General features: G+C 44.3%; 1 protein-coding gene across 2 annotated transcripts in view; it reads left to right on the top strand.

Moving 5' to 3' along the window:
* The first annotated feature begins 14423 nt into the window (after positions 1 to 14423).
* AP1G1 (adaptor related protein complex 1 subunit gamma 1) overlaps positions 14424 to 26820 on the top strand; it is an 80162-nt gene continuing 67765 nt past the window's right edge. The window contains exon 1 of one of the 2 annotated variants that reach the window (XM_074405868.1): positions 14424 to 14803. The gene's annotated coding sequence lies outside the window, so the exon portion shown is untranslated. The remainder of the gene's footprint in view (positions 14804 to 26820) is intronic. The other variant, XM_003939948.3, reaches the window with a different exon arrangement.

Genomic DNA, 26820 nt, shown 5'->3' on the forward strand with positions numbered 1-26820 from the left:
CCCAGCCTGGGTAACAAGAGCGAAATTCCATCTCAAAAAAAAAAAAAAAAAAAAAAAAATTAGCTGGGCACAATGACATGCTTCTGTAGTCCCAGCTACTCGGAAGGCTGAGGCAGGAGAATCTCTTGAATCCGAGAGGCGGAGGTTGCAGTGAGCCAAGGTTGCGCCATTGCACTCCAGCCCAGGCAACAGGAGTGAAACTTCGTCTCAAAAAAATAAAAACAAAAACAAAAAACAAACAAACAAAAAACTTCATTCCACACCCCTAAACAAGAAAGAAGCTTGACTGTGATAAAGGGTAACTAATTTCTTTTACTTAGTTTTTTTTGACAGGGAGTCTAGCTCTATCACCAGGCTGGAGTGCAGTGGCACGATCTTGGCTCACTGCAACCTCCACCTCCTGGGTTCAAGTGATTCTCCTGCCTCAGCCTCCCAAAGTAGCTGCGACTACAGGTGTGCACCACCAAGCCCAGCTAATTTTTGTATTTTTAGTAGAGATGGGGTTTCATCATGTTGACCAGGATGGTCTCGATCACTTGACCTCATGATCCATCTGCCTCTGCCTCTACCTCACAAAGTGCTGAGATTATAGGTGTTAGCCACCGCGCCTGGCCTAAGGGTAACCACATTTCCATTCATTTTAAGAGATATTTATTGAAGGCCTACTATGTGCAAAATATGCATCTGCAACTCAAACCAATTTCTTCCCAGTGATCTTTTTCCTTTTTTTTTTTTTTTTCTTTTTTTTTTTTTTTTTGAGACAGGGTCTCACTCTGTCACCCAGGCTGAAGTGCAGTGGCACAATCTTGGCTTGCTGCACCCTCTGCCTCCCAGGTTGAAGTGATTCTCATGCCTCAGCCTCCCGAGTAGCTAGGATTACAGGTGTATGCCACCATGTCCAGTTAGTTTTGTATTTATTTATTTATTTATTTATTTTTGAGACAGAGTCTCACTCCATCACCAGGCTCTAGGCAGGAGTGCAGTGGCACAATCGTGGCTCACTGTAATCTCTGCCTCCCGGGTTCAAGCAATTCTCCTGCCTCAGCCTCCTGAGTAGCTGGAACTACAGGTGCACGCCACGACGCCCAGCTAATTTTTGTATTTTTAGTAGAGATGGGGTTTCACCATGTTGGCCAGGATGGTCTCAATCTCTTGACCTCGTGATCTGCCCGTGTTGGCCTCCCAAAGTGCTGGGATTACAGCCTTGAGCCACTGCGCCTGGCCTAGTTTTGTTGTTGTTGTTTTGTTGTTGTTGTTGTTGTTGTTGTTGTTTTTTTGAGACGGAGTTTCACTCTTGTTACCCAGGCTAGAGTGCAATGGTGTGATCTCGGCCCACCGCAACCTCCAACTCCTGGGTTCAGGCAATTCTCCTGCCTCAGCCTCCTGAGTAGCTGGGATTACAGGCACGCGCCACCATGCCCAGCTAATGTTTTGTATTTTTAGTAGAGATGGGGTTTCACCATGTTGACCAGGATGGTCTCGATCTCTTGACCTCATGATCCACCGGCCTCGGCCTCCCAAAGTGCTGGGTTTACAGGCTTGAGCCACCGCGCCCGGCCCTAGTTTTTTTTTTTTTTTTTTTTTTTTTTTTTTTTGAGACGGAGTTTCGCTCTTGTTACCCAGGCTGAAGTGCAATGGCACAATCTCGGCTCACTGCAACCTCCGCCTCCTGGGTTCAGGCAGTTCTCCTGCCTCAGCCTCCTGAGTAGCTGGGATTATAGGCACGCGCCACCATGCCCAGCTAATTTTTTGTATTTTTAGTAGAGACGGGGTTTCACCATGTTGACCAGGTTGGTGTCAATCTCTCGACCTTGTGATCCACCCGCCTTGGCCTCCCAAAGTGCTGGGATTACAGGCTTGAGCCACCGCGCCCGGCCCTAGTTTTGTATTTTTAATGGAGACAGGGTTTCACATGTTGGCCAGGCTGGTCTGGGACTCCTGACCTCAGATGATCTGCCTGCGTTGAACTCCCACCAGTGGTGATCTTTTTTTCTCTCAGAATGATGACTAGAAGAATGATTTCCTTCCTACATTGGTTTCTGGTAATTATAGAGAATACTGGTAGAAGTTGGAGTTGGTTAATATGCATTGAAGATATACATATATAGATATAATTTTTTTCTTGAGACAGAGTCTTGCTCTGTCGCCCAGTCTGCAGTGCAGTGGCATGATCTTGGCTCACTACAACCTTTGCTTCCTAGGTTCAAGAGATTCTCCTGCCTCAGCCTCCCAAGTAGCTGGGATTACAGGTGTGTGCCACAAACCCCAGATAATTTTTGTATTTTTAGTAGAGACAGGGTTTCACCATGTTGGCCAAGCTGGTCTTGAACTCCTGGTCTCAAGTGATCCACCCACGTTGGCTTCCCAAAGTGCTGGGATTACAGGTGTGAGCCACGGCACCTGGCCTCTTTTTTTTTCTTTTTTTTGAGACGGAGTTTCACTCTTGTTACCCAGGCTGGAATACAATGGCGCGATCTCGGCTCACCGCAACCTCCACCTCCTGGGTTCAGGCAATTCTCCTGCCTCAGCCTCCTGAGTAGCTGGGATTACAGGCACGCGCCACGATGCCCAGCTAATTTTTTTTGTAATTTTAGTAGAGACGGGGTTTCACCATGTTGACCAGGATGGTCTCGATCTCTTGACCTCGTGATCCGCCCGCCTCAGCCTCCCAAAGTGCTGAGATTACAGGCTTGAGCCACCATGCCCGGCTAGCACCTGGCCTCTTTGAAGATATTTGAGGTTTTTTTTTTTTTTTTTTTTTTTTTTGAGACGGAGTTTCGCCCTTGTTACCCAGGCTGGAGTGCAATGGCGCGATCTTGGCTCACCGCAACCTCCGCCTCCTGGGTTCAGGCAATTCTCCTGCCTCAGCCTCCTGAGTAGCTGGGATTACAGGCACGCGCCACGATGCCCAGCTAATTTTTTTTGTAATTTTAGTAGAGACGGGGTTTCACCATGTTGACCAGGATGGTCTCGATCTCTTGACCTCGTGATCCGCCCGCCTCAGCCTCCCAAAGTGCTGAGATTACAGGCTTGAGCCACCATGCCCGGCTAGCACCTGGCCTCTTTGAAGATATTTGAGTTTTTTTTTTTTTTTTTTTTTTTTTTGAGACGGAGTTTCGCCCTTGTTACCCAGGCTGGAGTGCAATGGCGCGATCTTGGCTCACCGCAACCTCCGCCTCCTGGGTTCAGGCAATTCTCCTGCCTCAGCCTCCCGAGTAGCTGGGATTACAGGCACGTGCCACCATGCCCAGCTAATTTTTTGCACTTTTAGTAGAGACGGGGTTTCACCATGTTGACCAGGATGGTCTCGATCTCTTGACCTCGTGATCCACCCGCCTTGGCCTCCCAAAGTGCTGGGATTACAGGCTTGAGCCACCGCGCCCGGTGCGATATTTGAGTTTTTATAAGACTATTTATTTTGTCCAGGTGCTGTTTCTCATGCCTATAATCCCTGCACTTTGGGAGGTTGAGGCAAGATAATTGCTTGAGTCCAGGAGTTCATAACCAGGTGGGCAACATGGTGAGACCTCATCTCTACAAAAAAATTAAAAAACAAAAATAGCTGGGCATGGTGGTACATGTCTTTAGTCCCAGCTACTTGGGAGACTAAGATGGGAGGATGGCTTGATCCCAGGAGGTTGAGGCTTCAGTGAGCCATGATTATGGCGTTGCATTCCAGTCTGGGCAATGAAGTGAGATTCCCTCTCAAAAAAATAAGAAAAGAAAAAATAAATAACGTATGTAGATTTCTTTAGCACTTAGTATGTGCTCAACAAACATTAGTTTCCATTATTTCCTATCTTCTAGTGTACTAAATGTTAGTGATTCTGTGAGACTGAAGAGGCTAGAAAAGAAGGCCAAATTATTATTACTTTTTTTTGTTTCTTGCTAACTAGCTTTCATTTGTTTTTATTATTATTATTATTGTTATTATTTTGAGACAGGGTCTCACTCTGTTGCCCAGGCTGGAGTGCAGTGGCTCAATCATTGCTCACTGCAGCCTCGACCTCCCCCAGCTCAGGTCACCCTCCCATCTGTCTCCTGAGTAGCTGGGACTACAGACATGCATCACCACACCGGACTAATTGCTTTTTTTGTTTGTTTGCTTGTTTGTTTTTTTGAGACGGAGTTTCACTCTTGTTGCCCAGGCTGGAGTGCAATGGCATGATTTTGGCTCACTGCAACCTCCACCTCCCAGGTTCAAGCAATTCTCCTGCCTCAGCCTCACAAGTAGCTGGGATTACAGGCTCCTGCCGCCACATGGTGGCTAATTTTTGTATTTTTAGTAGAGACGGGGTTTCACCATGTTGGCCAGTCTGGTCTGAAACTCCTGACCTCAGGTGATCTGCCCGCCTCAGCCTCCCAAAGTGCTGGGATTACAGGCGTAAGCCACTGCACATGACTTCTTTTGTATTTTTTGTAGAGACAGAGTTTTGTCATGTTGCCCTGACTGGTCTTGAGCTCCTGGGCTCAAGAAATCCTCCCACCTCAGCCTCCCAAAGTGTTAGGATTACTGGCGTGAGCCGCCACAGCTAGCCCATTTTTCTTTCTTTCTTTCTTTTTTTTTTTAAAGGCAGGGTTTCACCATGTTGGTCAGGCTGGTCTTGAACTCCTGACCTCAGGTGATCCGCCCGCCTTGGCCTCCAAAGTGCTTGGATTACACGTGTGAGCCACCATGCCCAGCCAGCTGGCCCATTTTTCTTTTCAATATACTTTATTTTTAAGATTAATTTTAGGCTCATACCCAAAAGCCAAATTAATTTTTTGATGCAATTATTGGTTATGCAAAATTTTTAGTTCAAAATTCTATTTTATATGTCCTGGGGAGTTTATATTCCTCCTTTTGCATGTGAGGAGGTGATACCTATAAACCAATGACTCTTCTAAAGATCAGTTTGGTCTCAAATGCTTCATTCTAAAATTTTCCACTCCTCATAAAAAACAAGTTTATTGATCGGCTGCAGTGGCTCATGCCTGTAATCTCAACACTTTGGGAGGCCGAGGCAGGTGGATCACTTGAGGTCAGGAGTTTGAGACCAGCCTGGCCAACATGGTGAAACTCCTGTCTCTACTAAGAATACAAAAATTAGCCGGGCATGGTGGCAGGCACCTGTAATCCCAGTTACTCAGGAGGCTGAGGAAGGAGGATAGCTTAAAACAGGGAGGCAGAGGTTGCACTGAGCCAAGATTGAGCCATTGCATTCCAGCCTGGGCAACAAGAGCAAAACTCTGTCTCGAAAAAAAAAAAAAGAAAGTTTATTTAAAGAATATGGAGTTAGGGCCGGGCGCGGTGGCTCGCGCCTGTAATCCCAGCACTCTGGGAGGCCGAGGCAGGTGGATCACGAGGTCAAGAGATCGAGACCATCCTCGTCAACATGGTGAAACCCCGTCTCTACTAAAAATACAAAAAATTAGCTGGGTATGGTGGCACGTGCCTGTAATCCCAGCTACTCAGGAGGCTGAGGCAGGAGAATTGCCTGAACCCAGGAGGCGGAGGTTGCGGTGAGCCGAGATCGCGCCATTGCACTCCAGCCTGGGTAACAAGAGCGAAACTCCATCTCAAAAAAACAAAACAAAACAAAACAAAGAAGAATATGGAGTTAGAGAGATCTTTAGGTCCATGGCCAGGGACCCACTTGCATAGCAAACTGGTCGCCTCTCCTTAGAAGTAAGACACCCTACTCTTGGAACCTGCTTGGGTCCTAGACCATCAGCTGTCATGTGTGGACATCTTGGCCAACAAGTTTGTTCCCTGAGCTGGGCACCCGGGACTGGCTGTCGCAGTTACTGCAGATATCCCAACACTTCTTGGATGTCCCAGGCTAATTTTAAAGCAAATCATAGAACTGATTTTGGAAGAACAAGCATGAGACCATGCAACTAAAGGAAAACAAAAACAATGTAAAATAGATTTTTCTAGACACATGATGGTGCCCATATTTATAGATATTTTCAAGATGAGGTCTCACTATGCTGTCCAGGCTGGTCTCAAACTCCTGGACTCAAGCTTTTTTCCTGCCTCCTTCTCCTGAATAGCTGGTACTACAATGTATGAACCACTGCTCCTGGCTCGATGGTGTTCATATTAAGGAAATAAAATTACTTGAGTGGAAAACAATGGGTCTGAAGTCCTGCTTTGTTTTTAGACGGTGCATTCTCTTCTAGTGACCTTAGTTTTGTCATTCCTAACAGGAGAATGGCATCATTTCCTCAATTTGAAATTTAAGTTGATTGCAGTCTCATACCTGGTAAGGTTTTTCTCTCCAAAGGAGCCAAGATAATACAGAATCAGCTGGGTGTGGTGGCTCACACCTGTAATCCCAGCACTTTAGGAGGCTGAGGCAAGTGGATCACCTGAGGTCACGAGTTCGAGACCAGCTTGACCAACACGGAGAAACCCTGTCTGTACTGAAAGTACAAAATTAGCCAGGTGTGGTGGTGCATGCCTGTAATCCCAGCTACTGGGGAGGCTAGGGCAGGAGAATTGCTAGAGCCCAGGAGGTGGGGGTTGCAGTGAGCCAAGATCTTGCCATTGCACTGCAGCCTGGGCAACAAGAGTGAAACTCTGTCTCAAAAAAAAAAAAAAAAAAAAAAAAAATACAGACTCATTTAGAAGCCAAGAAAAACTACTCTACAGAAAAGAAAACATTGTGACATAAAGCATCTCAGGTGGCACTTTGGGCTGCCTTTTTTTTTTTTTTTTTTTTTTTTTTTAACCTCAAACTCCTGACCTCAGGTGATCCACCTGCCTGGGCTTCCCAAATTTCTGGGATTACAGGTGTGAGCCTCCGTGCCCAGTCCAGGGCTGCCTCTTTTAAAAAATTTCTGAAACAAGAAGGTTGGCAGAAGCTAATGTCCTCTGGGCTTTCGTCATCACTCTTCTACACATAGTAGAATTCCTAATGCTATTGGTAAGAGATCAATGAGCGTGTGGAGTTGGCTGTTGGAATGTTAATTTTTGCATCATTTCTGGCTTTTGCCATAAGTGAAAGATGAATTCCTAAACTCTTGTCTCAGGGCGGCAAACATTGTGATTAGGGACTGTACTTTAAAAGAACTGTGAAAATGCCTTTTGTGAAAACATTACATAAACAGCAGAGACTAATTTCTCTCTGACTTTCAGTCTTATTTATAGATTCATGTGACTCAAAGGATAACAAAACAGGCCAGTGGAGCCACCTCTTCGACTCACGTCACTGTATTTCCTACACGGTTGTGCTCCTCTTCACTCTCCGTTCTCGGCTGAGATCACTGGCACAAGAAGAGGCAGGAAGGGTTCCTTGTGAAAGATGCTGACCGAATTTCATCACAGAGAGCTTTCCCCATCTGCACGAAAGGTCATATGGGCTTCAGCTGCTGATACTGACCGAATCATTTAAGAAACTCACTGCACTGGATGCAGTGGCTCACAGCTGTAATCCCAGCACTTTGGGAGGCTGAGGAAGGCAGATCATGAGGTCAGCAGTTTGAGATCAGCCTGGCCAACATGGTGAAACCTCATGTCTACTAAAAGTACAAAAATTAGCTGGGAGCAATGGCCCACCCCTGCAGTCCCAGCTACTTGGGAGGCTGAGGCAGGAGACCTGCTTAAATCTGGGAGGCAGAGGTTGCAATGAGCCAAGATCATGCCACTGCACTCCAGCCTGGGCAACAGAGCAAGACCCTGTCTCAAAAAAAAAAAAAAAAAAAAAAAAGAAGAAGAAGAGAAAAGAAGAAGAAAAAATAATAAACAACAACAACAAAAAAAAGAAAATAAAATAAAGAAAAAAAGAAGAAAACAAAAACAAAAGAAGAGAAAAATAAACTCACTGTATCTCTAAACCCAAACAATATGGTTTCCCTCTAGTACTCCAGATTCCACCAGATACCATATATTCCAGAAACCCTCTTTCACTGTTCTGGCTCCCAGTGACCTCTCCTTTTTCTACTCCTTCTGAACTACGACTTCAGTGACCTCTCTGTTTTCTGCTCTTTCTGAACTAGGGCTTATCTGCTGAATGATATCATGGGCATATATATATATATATACATATATATATATATATATATATATATATATATTTGGGGATTTTAAAAAAATCTTGTTTTTCTCAGTGAGATTGTAATTATTTGGAGGATAGGGGCAGTCTCTTTTGTTATGTCTATTACAGATTTTGGTGGACCCAGGACAGTGTGGCATAGGGGAAAGAATCAGGTAGCCTGTTTGAATGATTACTATATGGGCTAGAAGATGAATCCAGAGTTATGAGGACTAGATTTGAGTCTGGTCTCTGCTGTATGAAAGTGTGACCGATCATTTAATCTCTCTCTCCCCTCCCTTCCCCTTCCCTCCCCTCCCCTCTCCTTTCTCTTCCTCTCTTCTCTTCTTTCTCTTCTCCTCTCTCCCTCCCTTCCTTCCTCTCTTTCTTTTTTTTAGTTTAGTTTAGTTTAGTTCAGTTTAGTTTTGTTTTTGAGACAGAGTCTCCCTCTGTCACTCAGGCTCAGGCTGGAGTGCAGTGGTGCAATCACGGCTCACTGCAGCCTTGACCTCCTGGGCTCAAAAAATCATTCCTTAGCTTCCTGAGTAGCTGGGACTACAGGCACATACCACAATGTCCAGCCAATTAAAAAAATTTTTTTTTTTTTGAGACAGAGTCTGTCACCCAGGATAGAGTGCAGTGATGCAATCTCAGCTCACTGCAACCGCTGTCTCCCAGGTTAAAGCAATTCTCCTGCCTCAGCCTCCTGAGTGGCTGGGATTATAGGTGCATGCCACCATACCCAGCTAATTTTTGTATTTTTGGTAGAGACGAGGTTTCACCATATGGGCCAGGCTGGTCTCAAACTATTGGCCTCCCAAAGTGCTGGGATTACAAGTGTGAACCACTGTACCTGGCTTAATTAAAAAAAATTTTTTTCTTTTGTAGAGACAGTCTCACTATGTTACCCAGGCTGGTCTCAAACTCCCAGGTTCAGGTTATCCTCCTGCCTCGGCCTCCCAAAGTGCTGAGATTACAGGTAGCCTCTATTTTCTTATTTCTAAAATGGGGATGATAATATATATGCTGAAGAGAGCAAATATTTACTGTGTCTTTACTATGTGCCAGGTGCTTTTCTAAGTGCTTTAAGTGTGTCACTCATTTAATTATCACACTACCTCTAAGATGCTACTGCTATTATAAGCCTCATTTTTCAGATGGGAACACTGGGTTCTGAAGTGTCCAGAGATGTTAAGTAACTTGTCGTAGGTCACGTAGTAAAGAAAGAAAGGCCAGGCGCGGTGGCTCAAGCCTGTAATCCCAGCACTTTGGGAGGCCGAGGCGGGTGGATCACGAGGTCGAGAGATCAAGACCATCCTGGTCAACATGGTGAAACCCCGTCTCTACTAAAAATACAAAAAACTAGCTGGGCGTGGTGGCGCGTGCCTGTAATCCCAGCTACTCAGGAGGCTGAGGCAGGAGAATTGCCTGAGCCCAGGAGGCGGAGGTTGCGGTGAGCCGAGATCGCGCCATTGCACTCCAGCCTGGGTAACAAGAGCGAAAACTCCGTCTCAAAAAAAAAAAAAAAAAAAGAAAGAACAAGGTTTTAAGCCCAGGTAGTCTAGCCCCAGAAACCTATGCTCTTACCTGCTATGCTATAATGGCTGTGTGGTTTACAAATTCATAGTGTATGAGGAGCAAATTAATTGATGTGTATGAAAGTAATTTTTTTTTAAGACGGAATTTCGCTCTTGTTGCCCAGGCTGGAGTACAATGGCACGATCTCGGCTCACCACAACCTTCACCTCCTGGGTTCAAAGGATTCTCCTGCCTTAGCCTCCCTAGTAGCTGGGATTACAGGCATGTGCAGCCACGCCTGGCTGATTTTTGTATTTTTAGTAGAGACAGGGTTTCTCCATGTTAGTGAGGCTGGTCTCAAACTCTCAACTTCAGATGAGCCACCCACTTCGGCCTCCCAAAGTGCTGGAATTACAGGCTTGAACCACCATGCCCGGCCACTTATTATTATTATTTTTTGAGACCAAGTCTTACTCTGTTGCCCAGGCTGGAGTGTAGTGGTACAACCTTGGCTCACTGCAACCTCTGCCTCCCAGGTTCAAGCAATTCTCCTGCCTCAGCCTCCTGAGTAGGTGGGATTACAGGTGCGTGTCACCATGGCTGGCTAATTTTTGTATTTTTAGTAGAGACAAGGTTTCACCATGTTGGCCTGGCTGTTCTTGAACTGCTGACCTCAGGTGATCCACACGCGTTGGCCTCCCAAAGTGCTGCGATTACAGACGTGAGCTACTGTGCCCAGCTGAAAATACTTTTGTAAATGTAAGACACACTATACTACTGTTACTTATAAAGGACAGTCAGTAAATGCTTTAGTTGAATTATGAGGCGGCACAAAAATTTTAACATTTACATTCTTATGATACTTTAGGCTTTTCAAAGTACTTTCACGTATCTGATCCCTTCTGGATAACAAGCCACTCTAAATCCATTTTGGAAAAGGCAAGACATAAATACACATTGGAAAGCTGAGTAAAGAGGCTCAGAGATGTTTACAGCCTGGGCAACAGAGCAACACCTTGTCTCCAAAAAATCCAAAACTTTTCTCCTAGCTGTTATCTCTCACTAAGTTTGTTTAACCCTTTCAGGCTATTGCTGTTTCAAAAGCAAAAATTCGTTGGATGAGGTGGTTCATGCCTGTAATCCCAGCACTTTAGGAGGCAGAGGTGGGCAGATCACCTGAGGTCAGGAGTTTTGAGACCAGCCTGGCCAACATGGTGAAACCCGTTCTCTACTAAAAATATAAAAATTAGCTGGGCATGGTTGTGGGCACCTTTAATCCCATCTACTCAAGAGGCTGAGACATGAGAATCTCTTGAACCTGGAAGGTGAAGTTTGCAGTAAGCCGAGATCGTGCCACTGCACTCCAGCCTGGGCAATAAAGCAAGACTGTCTCAAAATAGTAAATAAATAAATGAAGTAAAAAATAAAAATAAAAACAAAAATTAATAAAACTGTATTTTCTTGTAACAATTTTCTTTTCAAATAAGAGTATGCTCATTGCAAAAACAAAATAAAGTAAAAATTCTCTGTAATCCCATCATCCAGAAAAGCCATTTTTACTTTTCAGTTTTGTCCTGCAATTTTTTTCTATACATGTAAGTTATTAATAGTAAACAAACCCATAAAAATAATAATCTCTGGCCAAGCACAGTGGCTCACACCTGTAATTCCAGCACTTTGAGAGGGTGAAATGGAAGGATCATATGAGCCCAGGAGTTCCAGACCAGCTTGGGTAACATGGCAAAACCCTGTCTCTACGATTTTTTTTTTTTTTTTTTTTTAAGACAGGGTTTCACCATATTGGTCAGGCTGGTCTAGAACTCCTGGCCTCAGGTGATCCGCTCACCTTGACCTCCAAAGTGCTTGGATTACAGGCGTGAGCCACCAAGCTTGGCCCAAAAATTTTTTAAAAATTTAGCTGGGCATGGTAGTATGCAACTGTAGTCCCAGTTACTCAGGAGTCTGAGGTGGCTCAATATACACTTTTGCAAGGTCATTTTATAACATTGTTTTATAATATTTCCTTTTAAAGTCTGCCATACTATAATAAAAACGTTCTCATTTTACTGGTAGCATAGTCTCCCCTTTTATAGACGTGCTGTAATTTATTCATCTGGAATTATGGATTGTGTTTGAGAAGATGGGGAATAAGCCTTCCTAAACTTAAATAACTAGCCCTGGAAACCAAAGATCTGAAGATAATGTGACTATGCCACATATTGGGGCAATTGCTTTTATTTATTTATTTTAAAAATGGGATCTCACTACGTTACCTGGGCTGTTCTCAAACTCCTGGGATCAAGTGATCCTCTTGCCTTGGCCTCCCAAAGTGCTAGGATTACAGGCGTGAGCCAATGCCCCGAGCCAGGGCAATTGCTTTTAATTTTAGTTGCATGGAAGAAAGGTTTGGTAATCATAAATAAAGAGAAATGTAAGGTAAAAAATACTGGGAGAGAGTTTAGTTTTTAATTTTTAAAACTCTTTAATGCTCTGCACTTGGTGTGGTAGAAAAAAAGCTCTTTCCTCCTTAGGTAGCTGGCTTAATTTTTCTTTTGTGGTTCGCAATGATAAACGTTTAAATTTGACCTCTAAGCATTTTTTGCGGTATTCCAAACGAAACACTTTAGCTAACTCTGCTTTGCAACCTGCAAACTTCTTACTTATGTGGAAACCCCAAACTAAGTTTGGCCTGCGTTCCCTGCATAGCTATACCTCAGAGGAAGTTGTGTTTTGGCATTATTCCACTATTTACCAGCCTAGTACTCCAGGGCTGCACTGTACAGTAGTATCGTGGCAGAGGATCTGAATTCCGTAAACATTCTGTTCTTCAGACCACTTGTTGGGGGTTGACTACATCCTGAGGGTGTAGGTGTGTGTGTAGTAGGTGGTTAGGTGGGTGGATAGGTAGGGGTAGTAGGTAGGTAGGCAGGTAAGTAGGTAGGTAGGTGGAAGACAGTAGTAACCCATGCTAATTTATAAGATGCCACTGTGGCCAGGCGCGGTGGGTCACACCTGTAATTCCAGCACTTTGGGAGGCCGAGGCGGGCGGATCACCTGAGGTCAGGAGTTCAAGACCAGCCTGGCTAACACGGAAAAACCCCGTTTCTACTAAAAAATAACAAAAAATTAGCTAGGCATGGTGGTGTGCATCTGTAATCCCAGCCACTCAGAAGGCTGAGGCAGGAGAATCGCTTGAACCCAGGAGGCAGGGATTGTAGTGAGCCAAGATCCACCACTGCAGTCTAGCTTGGTCAACAAGAGCAAAACTCCATCTCAAAAAAAAAAAAAAAAAAAAAAAGGGAGTCGATAGCAGAACCCCAGTGAAGGAGGGGAGTGGATGTGTCTTTCAGCCAAGTTGGTTTCTTGGAGCCTCTTTTTTCTTATCTATGAAACTAAGTTACTTATATCAATATTTAATAATAAAAATGATAATTATTATCATACCCATGGCCTCCTTTCTTTCCAGTCACTTGGCATGCCCCAGTAGTTCAAGGACGAAATTGTACAGATGGGCCTACTTAGTTCGATTTTTTTTTTTTTTTTGAGAGAGTGTCTCACTCTGTCGCTCAAGCTGGAGTGCAATGAAGCTATCTCAGTTCACTGTAACACTCACCTCCTGGGTAGCTGGGATTACCGGTGCCCACCATCGTGCCCAGCTAATTTTGTATTTTTAGTAGAGATGGGGGTTTCACCATGCTGGCCAGGCTTGTCTGGAGCTCCTGACCTCAGGTGATCTGCCTGCCTAGGCCTCCCAAAGTGCAAGGATTAAAGGCATGAGCTACCACACCTGGCTTACTTAATTCAATTTTTGTAAAGTGTTTTGAAATCCTTGCATGAAAATGACTAAGGAAAATAAGTGCAACCTTCTGTCTATGACAGCTAGGTCCTAAACTCAAGATTTGTGGGTAGTTGTGGCCAGGCACAGTGGCTCATGCCTGTAATGTCTACACTTGGGAGGCCGAGGCAGGTGGATCGGGCGGGCACCTGTCATTTCAGCTACTTGGGAGGCTGAAGCATGAGAAATTGCTTGATCCTAGGAGGCAAAGTTTGCAGCGAGCAGGGATCTTGCCACTGCACTCCAGTCTGGACAACAGAGCGATACTCTGGCTCAAAAAAAAAAAAAAAAAAAAAAAAGATATATGTGAGGTTGGTTCGGTTCTCTTTGGCACCCAGCCTGGTGCTGCTGTGTTGTATTGTACTTTGTTGCCAATCTAGCAGAAGAATTTTAGTCTAGGTAGGTCACCTTTCCTTTAAACAGGCCAAGATATCAGGCCCTCTTTATATTTACATGGAAAAGACTTGCGTCAGATGTAAGTAATTATTTATCAGGTTAGGAACTGTCTGGTTAGACTTTCTTTGTCCCTGGTCATTAATTCATGGAGTCATAGAACGAAAGCCCATTCTAGAAGGGTTTTAGCTATCAGGAGTCCCAGTCTTCTTTCTACATATGAGGAAACTGAATCCCTGGAGAGTTTAAGTGACTTGTGTATAGTGCATGAGCCGCGGTAGCGGGCGTGGAATCCATTTTTCTGAGTCATTCTCTTAACTCCTCATAAAATATGTCCCAAAGACTCCATAAAACCATAGAATCCCAGACCACCTGGAGCACGCTCCTGAAGTTAAAAAGAAAGCATAGATCTGAAAGGAGACAGGAAAGTTTGGGATTCCCGTGGATGAAGACCGTGTCAGCCCGACGACCTCACCTGCCTCGCCTCTCCCACTTCCTGTGCTACCTGACCTAGCTCCGCCCCCTTCAGGTGGCCGCCCCCCCAACCGCTTCGTGGTAGCCCAGCCCCCACCCCCCCCTCCCCGCAACCTCCTCCTTCCAAGCGGAACCAATGTCCATCCGCTCCGGGGTTGGCCGGATCTTTCTCGCTCAGACTCTTCGCAGCGGTGACTCGGCAGCAGCGTCTCGCGTCATCAGTGATAGCCCCGAACCTTGCTACGCTTTGCGTCGCACTGCCAGGAGCAGTCACCTCCTCCTTGGCAAATAGTCCTCGGCAGGGTCCGAGTTCTTGGATAATCCGAGAGGGAAGGCACAAGAAGTTTCAGTGCGAGGACTCGGAATCGACTAGGCGAGGAGGCCAGGGAGCGACGTTTCCGCAATAGTGTGTGAAGTTAGTTAAAAACTCCCTCCTTCCTCAAGATCCCTCCGCCTGCAGTAGCGGTGGTGAGGCCGAGGGAGCCGCCATTTTGGATGTTCGGTTCCTGCTGCCACTGCTGCCGCCGCCCCCGGAGCTGCTGGTTTCATTCGAGGTTTTGGGCCGGTGAGTGTCACTCGCGGCGCTGAGATCATATTGCTGCTTTTGCCCCGCCGCTGCCGCGGGCGCTTGACCAGAAGCTTCCTGTCAGTCCCAGGGGTCCTGTCCCAGGCTGTGGGTGTTGAGAAAAGAGGACAGAGAAGCTGGGCCAGGAGGGGCCGGGAGCCCCAGGGGCTGCTCCGACTCCTGGAGGGCCGACCCCGAGGCCTCGGACCGGGAGGTTCCGCGCACAGCGGCGTTGCGTGTTGTGGCGTTGCCCCGCCGTTATGGGCCTCCTTGAACCCTTGACTTTCTCAGGCTGCGATCTTTGAGGGCTTATTCAGGGAGCCTGGGGTTTAACGGGGCGGGCCCCACCCCCGCGTGTCTTCTCAGAGCTACATATCGGCGTTCTTGTGTCTTGTACCCCGGTCAGGTCTCTCGGAGAACTCTCAGCATTTCCACATGCCCAGTTAATCGCTGCCTGCCTCTGCAATGCCGTCCTCTCGGAACCGGACGTCGGCCTCGCCTCTCTCTAACCTTCCCACCAACTTCATTTCCAGTTTTCCGTGTTTTTTGTTTGTTTTGTTTTTTTTTAACCTACCTGCGAGTATACTGTTTACCCTTTTCTCAGCTTCTGAGTCCTGCGGACTTCCTGATTGCCTGAAAGAGTCAGGACGGTTTGGTTGATTGTGTTTCCCGGTTAGGACTTCGTGTAGGAGATCGGTCGAACCACTCGCTCAGAGTTGTGCTTCAGCAGTAACGTTTATAAAGCCGATTAAAAGGCTTTTGGGAGGCGGGAGCTGTCAAATGTTTTCTCATTTGTGGATTCCCTCCCTGTGCGAAACACTTGGCTTTTTGTTACTTACTGACACTTGTGTAGAGAGAGAGAGAGAGAGAGAGTGTGTGTGTATGTGTGTGTGTGTGTGTGTGTGTGCTTCCTATTATATATCCCTGAGCGTGGAAATCTGTCCATGGAGAAAAATAATAATCTGAGGTAGGTAGAAAGGAGAGTTGGGCTCCTTTACAGTAAACAGAAGAGAGGAATTACTGCTTTCTTAATGACCTTAACTTTTTGGTGTTTGTACATTAATGATCTTTGCTGACTGATGCTAAAAAATACTTTTAATGACTTAATGTATTTTTTTTTCTGGGGATAGTTGAATTTTAATGTCCATTTCCACCGTTCCTTATAATACTTGTTAAACACCTAACTTGTCATATACCCTAACTTTCAAGTTTTCAAAATATGAACCTTCTAGTTACTCGTAATCTCGTCACTTTTTTTTTTTTTTTTGAAATGGAGTCTCGTTCTGTCGCCCGGGCTGGAATGCAGTGTCGCTATCTCGGATCACTGCAACCTCCACCTCCCGAGTTCAAGCGATTCTCCTGCCTCAACCTCCCGAGTGACTGGGACTTACAGGCTTGTGCCACCATGCCTGGCTAATTTTTGTTTTTTATTTTTTGTGTTTTTAGTGGAGACGGGGTTTCACCTTGTTAGCCAGGATGGTCTTGATCGCCTGACCTCGTGATCCCCACCCCCTTCGGCCTCCCAAAGTGCTCGGATTACGGGTGTGAGCCACCGCGTGAGGCTGTCACTTTTATTCTAAAAGTATGTTTGCAGTCTAGCATGCTTGAATAAAAAGTATTTCACAGTAATTCACTCATGTTTCTTAAGTTTCAAGTTAGGCAAATGTGATTTAATCACCCTTATTTTATCTCAGCCTAGGTGAGTTTTTACATCTGCAAAAGAGAAATTATTTGAGATCACAGTCTAGAGGTTGGAATTTAAATTTATAACGAACTGAGTCAAACTTTTAAATACTGCTAAGCCACATATAGATGCATTATTCTTGTCAGGTTATTGAAATGAGATAGTAGATAATTCCTTTATCGGTCATATGCTGTCTCAGGAGAAAAGAATATTTTCAGTGTAAATACTCAGTGTTTTTGTCATTTGTTATTTATTTATTTATTTTGAGACGGAGTTTCGCTCTGTTGCCCAGGCTGGAGTGCAGTTGCACAATCTCGGTTCACTAGGACCTCCGCCTCCAGGGTTCTAGTGATTCTCCTGCCTCAGCCTCCTGAGTAGCTGGGACTACAGGCGTGTGCCACCACACCCAACTAACTTTTTTTTGTGTTTTTAGTATTTTCACCGTGTTAGCCAGTGGTCTTGATCTGCTGACCTTGTGATCCACTCATCTCGGCCTCCCAAAGTATTAGGATTACAGGCGTGAACCACTGCTCCTGGCCCCTTGTTACTTGTTTTAAGGAGATTTTTTTCAAAAATATATTAGTTACTATTAGATATAACTGAGTTCTGTATTACCCTGAAGTGATGGAAGTTTCTTTTGGTTTAAGGGAACTGTCAAATGCTGAACAACACCTATGTAATGCTCACCCATTTACTAAGTATCCCCTCCCAGTTACTACTGAAATGTTCCGTTTCTGATTTAGACTTTTTAAGTAAGTTTGTTAGAAGAGCTATCAAATAGATGTTATATTTAGCTCGGTGATTTTCATTCTTTAATATATTGGTATTTAAATGTCTTTCGGGGGGTGCTCAGTGGCTCATGCCTGTAATGCCAACACTTAAGGAGGTGGAAGGTGGATCACTTGCCCAGGAGTTGGAGGCCAGCCTAGGCAACTTAATGAGACTTCTTCTCTACTAAAATATTTAACAATATTAAAAAAATTTAAAATTCATTTTTAGATAGTTTGCATTCACTTGGAGAAAGCCTCCTTTTGCCTTAACAAATTCCTAGCAAAGTGTTGTTTAGTGCACCATTGATAAGTGGATCTTTGTACATCTTTTTTGAGCTTAGGAAACCTCCATTTATTTATTTATTTTTTTTAAAAGATGGGGTTTCACCATGTTGGTCAGGCTGGTCTTGAACTCTCGACCTCTGGTGATCCGCCCACCTTGGCCTCCAAAGTGCTTGGATTACAGGCGTGAACCACCGCGCCTGGCCAGGAAACCTCCATTTTCTTTTGGCAGCAGCTACTTGTTCTTTGTCAGTTGCTGTTCTTTGAGCAGTTGCTTGACCTCTGTCGTTGATAGCAGTCCAGATTTGATGGCAGATTTTAGAGTGAAATTATAAAGTACAGAAATTGCCAGGAATGTCTTTGTGATATTTCCTCCAAGCATTTATTTTAAAAAGGAATTTTAAAAATCATTGCCATGCAAACAAAAACCAAAGCACAAGTTCTTTATGATTGATAAAAACTCTTATTTATTATTATTATTTTCTTCTTTTTTTTTTTTTTTTGAGACGGAGTTTTGCTCTTGTTACCCAGGCTGGAGTGCAATGGCACCATCTTGGCTCACCGCAACCTCCGCCTCCTGGGTTCAGGCAATTCTTCTGCCTCAGCTTCCTGAGTAGCTGGGATTACAGGCACGTACCACCATGCCCAGCTAATTTTTAGTGTTTTTAGTAGAGACGGGGTTTCACCATGTTGACCAGGATGGTCTCGATCTCTTGACCTCGTGATCCACCCGCCTCGGCCTCCCAAAGTGCTGGGATTACAGGCGTGAGCCACCGCCCCCGGCCCTCTTCTTTTTTTTTTAACTTATTTTATTTTATTTTATTTTTTAAAGACGGGGTTTCACCATGTTGGGCAGGTTGGTCTTGAACTCCCGACCTCAGGTGATCCTCCCACAGTGGCCTCCAAAGTGCTTGGATTACAGGCATGAGCCACCATGCCCAGCCTATTTTTTTTTTTTATTAATTATTTTTATTGTTTGAGACAGGGTTTCCTTCTCATCCAGGCTGGAGTGCAGTGGTCTCTGCTGGCTACAGCCTCGACCTCCTGGGCTCAAGCGATCCTCCCGCCTCAGCCCTCTGCATAGCTGGGACTACAGGCATGCACCACCATGAGGGGCTAATTTTTGTGTTTTTTGTATAGATAGTGTATTACTGTGTTGCTCAGGCTGGACTCAAGGAATCCTCTTGCCTCAGCCTCCCAAAATGCTGGGATTTCAGGCGTGAGCCACCTTGCCTGGCCAAAACTCTTTAATTTATGCAAATTACAAAAGTTGAATGAGTATTTTCCAAGAGATTATTTTTAATTAAAAACATTGAATTGGGGATCTCCATAGTGAAACAGATTTTCCACAATGCTTAATCCCCTTATTTGCATTTGATGAGGATTTTAAAATTTTGTGTATATAGCAGGACTTAATTACTGTCAAAATTTTAAAACTCTTACTTAGATTTAGTTTCAGAAAATTTAAAAATACTGTTTAAGGCGCTTATAATTTAGTCTGTCCTTGCTTTATGAATTATTTTCAGTTCTTTTTATTTTTTGAGATGGAATGTTGCTCTGTCACCCAAACTGGAGTGCAGTGGCTGAATCTCGGCTCACTGCAACTTCTGCCTCCTGGGTTCCAGTGATTTCTCTTGCCTCCCAAGTAGCTGGGATTACAAGTGTGTGCGAGCACACCCAGCTAATTTTTGTATTTTTAGTTGAGATGGGGTTTCACCATGTTGGCTAGGCCAGTCTTGAACTCTTGACCTCAAGTGATCCACCCACCTTGGTCCCCCAAAGTACTGGGATTACAGGCATGAGCCACTGCACTAAACCTGTTTTCATTTCTTGATTTTGGCTTTCTTTATTCTGTGCTGCTTTTATTCAGTTTCTAATGCAGAATAGTATTGAAAGTAGCAAACAATTATTTTTCAATTCCTCTCAGCTTATAACTAACAAGCAATTTTATTTTTATTGATTGATGGATTGATTGAGACAGATTCTCTTTCATCCAGGCTAGAGTGCAGTGGTGGGATCTCAGCTCACTGCAGCCTCGACCTCTCAGGTTCAAGTGATCTCCCATGTCAGCCTCCCAAGTAGCTGGGACTATAGGCATGTGCTGCCTGATTTATTTATTTTTTGGTAGAGACGGGGTTTTGCCATATTCCCCTGGGGCTGGTTTCAAATTCCTGGGCTCAAGAGGTCCTTGCACCTTGGCCTCCCAAAGTGCTGGTATTACAGGTGTGGGGCACCATGCCTTACCAATAAGCAATTTTAAAATTAAGAGAGCAGGGTGGGCACAGTGGCTTATGCCTGTAATTCAGCACTTTGGGAGGCCGAGGCAGGTCTCACCTTAGGTCAGGAGTTCAAGACCAGCCTGGCCAACATGGTGAAACCCTGTCTCTACTGAAAATACAATAATTAGCTGGGCATGGTGGCGCGAGGCTGTAGTCCCAGCTACTCAGGAGGCTGAGGCAGAAGAATCGCTTGAATCCAGGAGACAGAGGTTGCAGTGAGCTGAAAATGGGCCACTGCACTCCAGCCTGGGGACAGAGTGAGACTCCGTCTAAAAAAAATATATATAGTTGGGGCGCTCTGGCTCCCACCTGTAATCCCACTGCTTTGGGAGGCTGAGGCAGGCAGATCACAAGGTTAAGAGATGGGAGACCATCCTGGTGAAACCCTATGTCTACTAAAAATACAAAAATTAGCCAGGCGTGGTGGCACATGCCTGTATTCCCAACTACTTGGGAGGCTGAGGCAGGGGAATTGCTTGAACCTGGGAGGTGGAGGTTGCAGTGAGCCAAGATAGTGCCACAGCACTCCAGCCTGGCGACAGGGTAAGACTCTGTCTGAAAAATAAATAAATAAATAAATAAATAATAAGAAAATGTCTTCGTCAAAATGTAGTAGCATTTTTCCAGTTGCCTTTTTGTATAGAAAATTTTATTTCAATGAAGTCAAGACAGAGAAAAGGGAAAAGAGGTGTCATTTTTACTTTGAAAATACGTGTTTTTTTCTTCACTGAAGGAGTAACACAATATACTTAATATGGCATGAGTTTTGGTTGCTAGAGAAACCCGTCAAAGTTTGAAGGGTCCAGGTTGAGGATGAGATAATTGAAATGAGAAATGCTTTTTTTCTTTAGGTACTTGCAAATTTTACTTTCTAAAAAAGCCTGTTCACGTTGGGCACGGTAGCTCACGCCTGTAATCCAAGCATTCTGGGAGACCAAGGCCGGTGGATCAAGACCATTTTTAGTAGAGACAATGAAACCCTATCTCTACTAAAAGTACAAAAATTAGCCAGGGGTGGTGGCAGGCACCTGTAATCCCAGCTACTCAGGAGGCTGAGGCCAGAGAATGGCTTGAACCCAAGCAGCAGAGCTTGCAGTGAGCTGAGATTACACCACTGCACTCCAGCCTGGGCAATAGGGTGAGACTCTGTCTCAAAAAAACAAAAAAGAAAACAAAACAATAAGCCTACTGAGACAATTGGAGAGATTTAATTAGTAAATTATAAATGTTGTTGGTAACAAATGGGATTTAATTAGTAAATTATAATAAATGAGATTTAATTAACAAATTATAAATGTTGGTAACAAGTAGGTTTAGAAGGAAAAAGTCAGTTTTTTAAAAGATGAGGAAAATAAATGTGACTTTTGTATTTTATAAATAATTTAAAAACATATTTATTTATTTATTTATTTATTTATTTTTGAGGCAGGGTATCATTCTCTCACCCCGGCTGGAGTGCAGTGGTGCCATTTTGGCTTACTACAACCTCCTGCCTCCTGGGTTCCAATGATTCTCATGCCTGAGCCTCCCAAATAGCTGGGATTACAGGCATGAGCCACTGTACCTGGCTAATTTTTGTGTATTTAGTGGAGATGGGGTTTTGTTGTGTTGACTAGGCTGGTCTCAAACTCCTGACCTCAGGTGATCCACCTGCTTCAGCCTCCCCAAGTGCTGGGATTACAGGCATGAGCCACCACACCCGGCCGAAATACTCTAGTTCTTTTAAAGGTTTGTGAAGATGTTACGTGTTTTCTAAACCTGAAAATAAACTTCGCTAGCCGGGTCTGGTGGCTCATGTCTGTAATCCCAGCACGTTGGGAAGTCAAGTTGGAAGGATCACTTGAGTACAGGAGTTCAAAACCAGCCTGGGGGCCGGACGCGATGGCTCAAGCGTGTAATCCCAGAACTTTGGGAGGCTGAGGCGGGTGGATCACAAGGTCGAGAGATCGAGACCATCCTGGTCAACATGGTGAAACCCTGTCTCTACTAAAAATACAAAACATTAGCTGGGCATGGTGGTGCATGCCTGTAATCCCAGCTACTCAGGAGGTTGAGACAGGAGAATTGCCTGAACCCGGGAGGCGGAGATGGTGGTGAGCCGAGATCTTGCCATTGCACTCCAGCCTGGGTAACAAGAGTGAAACTCCGTCTCAAAAAAAAAAAAAAAAAAAAAAAAGCCTGGGAAACACAGTGGGACCCTGGCTTTACAATTTTTTTTTTTTTTGACAGTCTTGTTCTGTCACCCAGGCTGGAGTGCACTGGTGAGATCCTGGCTTACTGCAACCTCTGCCTCCCGGGTTCAAGCTGTTTTCCTGCCTCAGCCTTCCGAGTAGCTGGGACTACAGCTGCATGCCATATATCCAGCTAAATTTTGTATTTTTAGTAGAGATGGGGTTTCAACACGTTAGCCAGGATGGTCTCAATTTCTTGACCTTGTGACCACCTGCCTCTGCCTCCCAAAGTGCTGGGATTAGAGGTGTGAGCCCATGGTGTCTAGTTTTTTTTTTTAGACAGAGCCTTGGTCTCTCACCCAGGCTGGAGTGTAGTGGCACGATCTTGGCTCACTGCAACCTCCACCTCCCGGGTTCAGCAGCTCTGCCTCAGCCTCCAGAGTAGCTGGGATTACAGGCACATGCCATCACACTTGGCTTATTTTTGTAGTTTTAGTAGAGATGCGGTTTTGCCACGTTGGCCAGGCAGGTCTTGAACTCCTGACGTCAAGTGATCTACCTGCCTCGGCCTCCCAAATGCTGGGATTATAGGCGTGAGCCACCGCACCCAGCCAATATAATTCTTTATTATTTTTTCTTTTTATTATTAATTATTTTTAAAAATAAGAGATGAGAATTTGCTATGTTGCTCAGCTCGTCTCGAACTCCTGGGCTCGAGAAATCTGTCTGCCTCAGCCCTCGAAAGTGCTGAGATTACAAGTATGAGCCACTGCGCTCAGCCCACAGTAAATGTAATTCTACCTTGTTCTTTTAAACAGTTCTATTGTGTCTTTAGCATGGATGTACTATAATTTATTGTTATTTTCATGTGGACATTTAGATCATTTCTAGATTTTTGCTATTTACAAAGTGCTGCAATAAATATCCTTGTACATGCCACCTTATTTGCTGATGCTTTTATTTGTGTAGAGTCTCCAAAGTAGGAATTCTGGGTTAACAGAGAAATATATTTTATTTTTTTAATTTTTATTTATTTATTTATTTTGAAACAGAGTTTCGCTCTTGTTACCCAGGCTGGAGTGCAATGGCGCGATCTCGGCTCACCGCAACCTCCGCCTCCTGGGTTCAGGCAATTCTCCTGCCTCAGCCTTCTGAGTAGCTGGGATTACAGGCATGCGCCACCATGCCCAGCTAATGTTTTGTATTTTTAGTAGAGACGGGGTTTCACCATGTTGACCAGGATGGTCTCGATCTCTTGACCTTGTGATCCACCTGCCTTGGCCTCCCAAAGTGCTGGGATTACAGGCGTGAGCCACCGCGTTCAGCCGAGAAATATATTTTATGTGTTGTTATTGCCAGATTACTCTGTAGATAGGTTGTCATAATTTTCATCCCAAGTAGCCTTGACTTCTCCATATCATCAAACCACAGGGTGTAAATAGTTTAATTTTTATTAGTCTGCTCAGTGATAAATGGTCACACAGTTTTGTCTTAATTTTAACTTCCTTATTACTGGGGCTAGCTTTATTTGATATGTGTAGTGGCCATTGAATTTCCTTTATTGAGAATTGTCTGTTTATGTCCTTGGTTGATTTTTCTTTTTCTTTTTTTAAATTTTCTTGTAGGAGTGCTTATGGAATATTGTTTGTTACATGGCACATGTATTTTTTTTGTCTTTCATTTATCTTTTTTTATTTTTATTTTTTGAGATGAAGTCTCACTCTGTCACCCAGGATGGGTAGCACTATCTTGGCTCACGGCAACGTCCGCCTCCTGGGTTCAAGCGATTCTCCTGCCTCAGCCTCTTGAGAAGCTGGGATTACAGGCACCCACCACTATGCCTGGCTTAGTTTTGTACTTTTAGTAGAGATGGAGTTTTGCCATGAAACCCCATCTCTACTGGGCAGGCTGGTCACAAACTCCTGACCTCAGATGATCTGCCCATCTTGGCCTCCCAAAGTGCTGGGATTACACACCCAGCCTCATTTATCTTTTAACCTTATTTGTGTCACAGACATTTTCAAGTAGTGATGTGTATCCCTCTTTTCATCTTTGGTTTCTGAAGCTGTCTTAGAAGAGTCCATTCCAGTCAGGTGCTATGGCTCATGTCTGTAATCCTAGCATCTTTGAGAGGCTGAGACAGGCGGATCACTTGAAGCTAGGAGTTTGAGACTGACCTGGCCAAAATGGCGAAACCCCTTCTCTACTGAAAATACAAAAATCAGCTGGGTGTGGTGGTGAGTACTTGTAGTCCCAGCTACTCTGGAGGCTGAGGCATGGGAATCACTTGAAGCTGGGAGGTGGAGGTTACAGTGAGATGGCGCCGTTGCACTCCAGACTCCATCTCAGAAAATTAAAATAAGTAACTAGAAGAGTCCATTTTATGTGAGGAATATAGAAATGTTCTCCTTAATATTTAATATGGTTTTAGAAAAATTAACATATTTATTCACCTGGTGTCAACATTTATATGATGTGTGAGGTAATGGATCTTATATGGTTTTCATTTTTTTTTTTTTTTTTTTTTGAGACGGAGTTTCGCCCTTGTTACCCAGGCTGGAGTGCAATGGCGCGATCTCGGCTCACCGCAACCTCCGCCTCCTGGGTTCAAGCAATTCTCCTGCCTCAGCCTCCTGAGTAGCTGGGATTACAGGCACGTGCCACCATGCCCAGCTAATTTTTTTGTATCTTTAGTAGAGACGGGGTTTCACCATGTTGACCAGGATGGTCTCGATCTCTTGACCTCGTGATCCACCACCTGCCTCAGCCTCCCAAAGTGCTGGGATTACAGGCTTGAGCCACCACGCCTGGCGGTTTTCATTTTTATAAAGAGCCAGCTATGCCAGGACCAAATAAACCATTCTTTTTTCAGTAAATTAAGTACCACCTTCTCATATGTTATTTCCCATATATGTTTGCTGTTTTTCTATGTTCTATGTTTTTCTCTTCCTGTACTGTTATTTTACTATATTGAATAACTTTCAGGAAGTTATTTTCTGTTAAGAAAAGCTCCTATTAGTATAGTTTCTCATTTTTTGGCTATTTTTAAGCATTTATTCTTGTATCTAAATGGATTGAAAATAGTTTTGTTGGCCAGGCGTAGTGACTCACACCTGTAATTTCAGCACTTTGGGAGGCCGAGATGGGTGGATCACTTGAGGTCAGGAGTTCAAGATCAAGACCAGCCTGGCCAACATTGAAACCCTGTCTGTATTAAAAACACAAAAATCAGCCGGCCGTGATCGCCGGTGCCTGTAATCCTATCTACCTGAAAGGTTGAGGCAGGAGAATCACTTGAACCTGGGAGGCAGAGGTTGCAGTGAGCCAAGATCGTGTCACTGCGCTCTACTCTGGGTGACCGAGCAAGACTCAGTCTCAGAAAAACAAAACAAAATAAACCAAAAAAAAAAAAAAGGAAAGAAATTAGTTTTGTTGAGTTCAGAAAAATCTAAAAAGCCTGTTGCTTGGAATTGCATTGTTTTCATATATTGATTTCAGAGGCCTGACAGTTTTTTTTTTTTTTTTTGAGACAGGGTTTCAGTCTTTCTCCCAGGCTGGTATACAGTGGCATGGTGTGATCACAGCTCCTTACAGTCTCTGGGCTCAAGTAATCATCCGACCTTGGCCTCTGAAATAGGATTATAGGGATGTACCACCATGCGTGGCTAATATTAAAAAAAAAAGTTTTTTTTTTTTTTTCGAGATGGAGTTTCGCTCTTGTTACCCAGGCTGGAGTGCAATGGCACGATCTTGGCTCACCGCAACCTCCACCTCCTGGGTTCAAGCAATTCTCCTGCCTCAGCCTCCTGAGTAGCTGGGATTACAGGTACATGCCACCATGCCCAGCTAGTTTTTTTGTATCTTTAGTAGAGACGGTGTTTCACCATGTTGACCAGGATGGTCTCGATCTCTTGACCTCGTGATCCACCCGCCTCAGCCTCCCAAAGTGCTGCGATTACAGGCTTGAGCCACCGCGCCCGGCCAAAAAAAAAGTTCTGTAGGTTGGGCATGGTGGCTCAAACCTGTAATCCCAGCACTTTGAGAGGCCAAAGTGGGTGGATCACAAGGTCAGGAGATTGAGATCATCCTGGCTAACACAGTGAAACCCTGTCTCTACTAAAAATACAAAAAAAAAATTAGCAAGGTGTGGTGGCATTTGCCTGTAGTCCTAGCTACTCAAGAGGCTAAGGCAGGAAAATTGCTCGAACCTGGGAGTCAGAGGTTGTAGTGAGCTGAGATCGCACCACTGCACTCCAGCTGAGGTGACAGAGCAAGACTCTGTCCCCCACCCAAAAAAAATCTTTGTAGAGACGGAGTCACACTGTATTGCCAGGCTGGTTTCTAACTCATGGCCTCAAATGATCCTCTCACCAGGTGTAAGTCACTGCACACAGCCGTAACAGTTTTTGATAATTTTTCCTTGCTTCGGTGTCTGTTTATTCAAGTTTATTTTAGCTCTTTCAACATGCGTTTTATAGATTTTGTAGTTTTTGCCATATATTTCCTGTACCTTTCTTACTAAATTTATTCCTGTGTATTTTGACACTATTGTCGGTGGGACTGTTTACCCTCCATTTCTAACTAGTTAATATCAGAAACGTCAATTAAATGTGACTATTATAACATCGATTTGCCAAAGGAGAAAAAATGACTGTTAGATCATCTTTAATTTTCTTTGGACAACTCTGCCACCCTCCTCGTATATCCAGAATTAACAGAACTTGGATTCATGAAGAATATACTAGGGAAAATTTGTCATCTTAGTATTATATTAAGTAACTTTCTAATATTACTGCTTGTCATTCTAGGGAAAAGGACCCTTTTTAAAGTT

The sequence above is a fragment of the Saimiri boliviensis genome, chromosome 1 (genome assembly GCF_048565385.1).
Source record: "Saimiri boliviensis isolate mSaiBol1 chromosome 1, mSaiBol1.pri, whole genome shotgun sequence".
Taxonomy (NCBI): Eukaryota; Metazoa; Chordata; class Mammalia; order Primates; family Cebidae; genus Saimiri; species Saimiri boliviensis.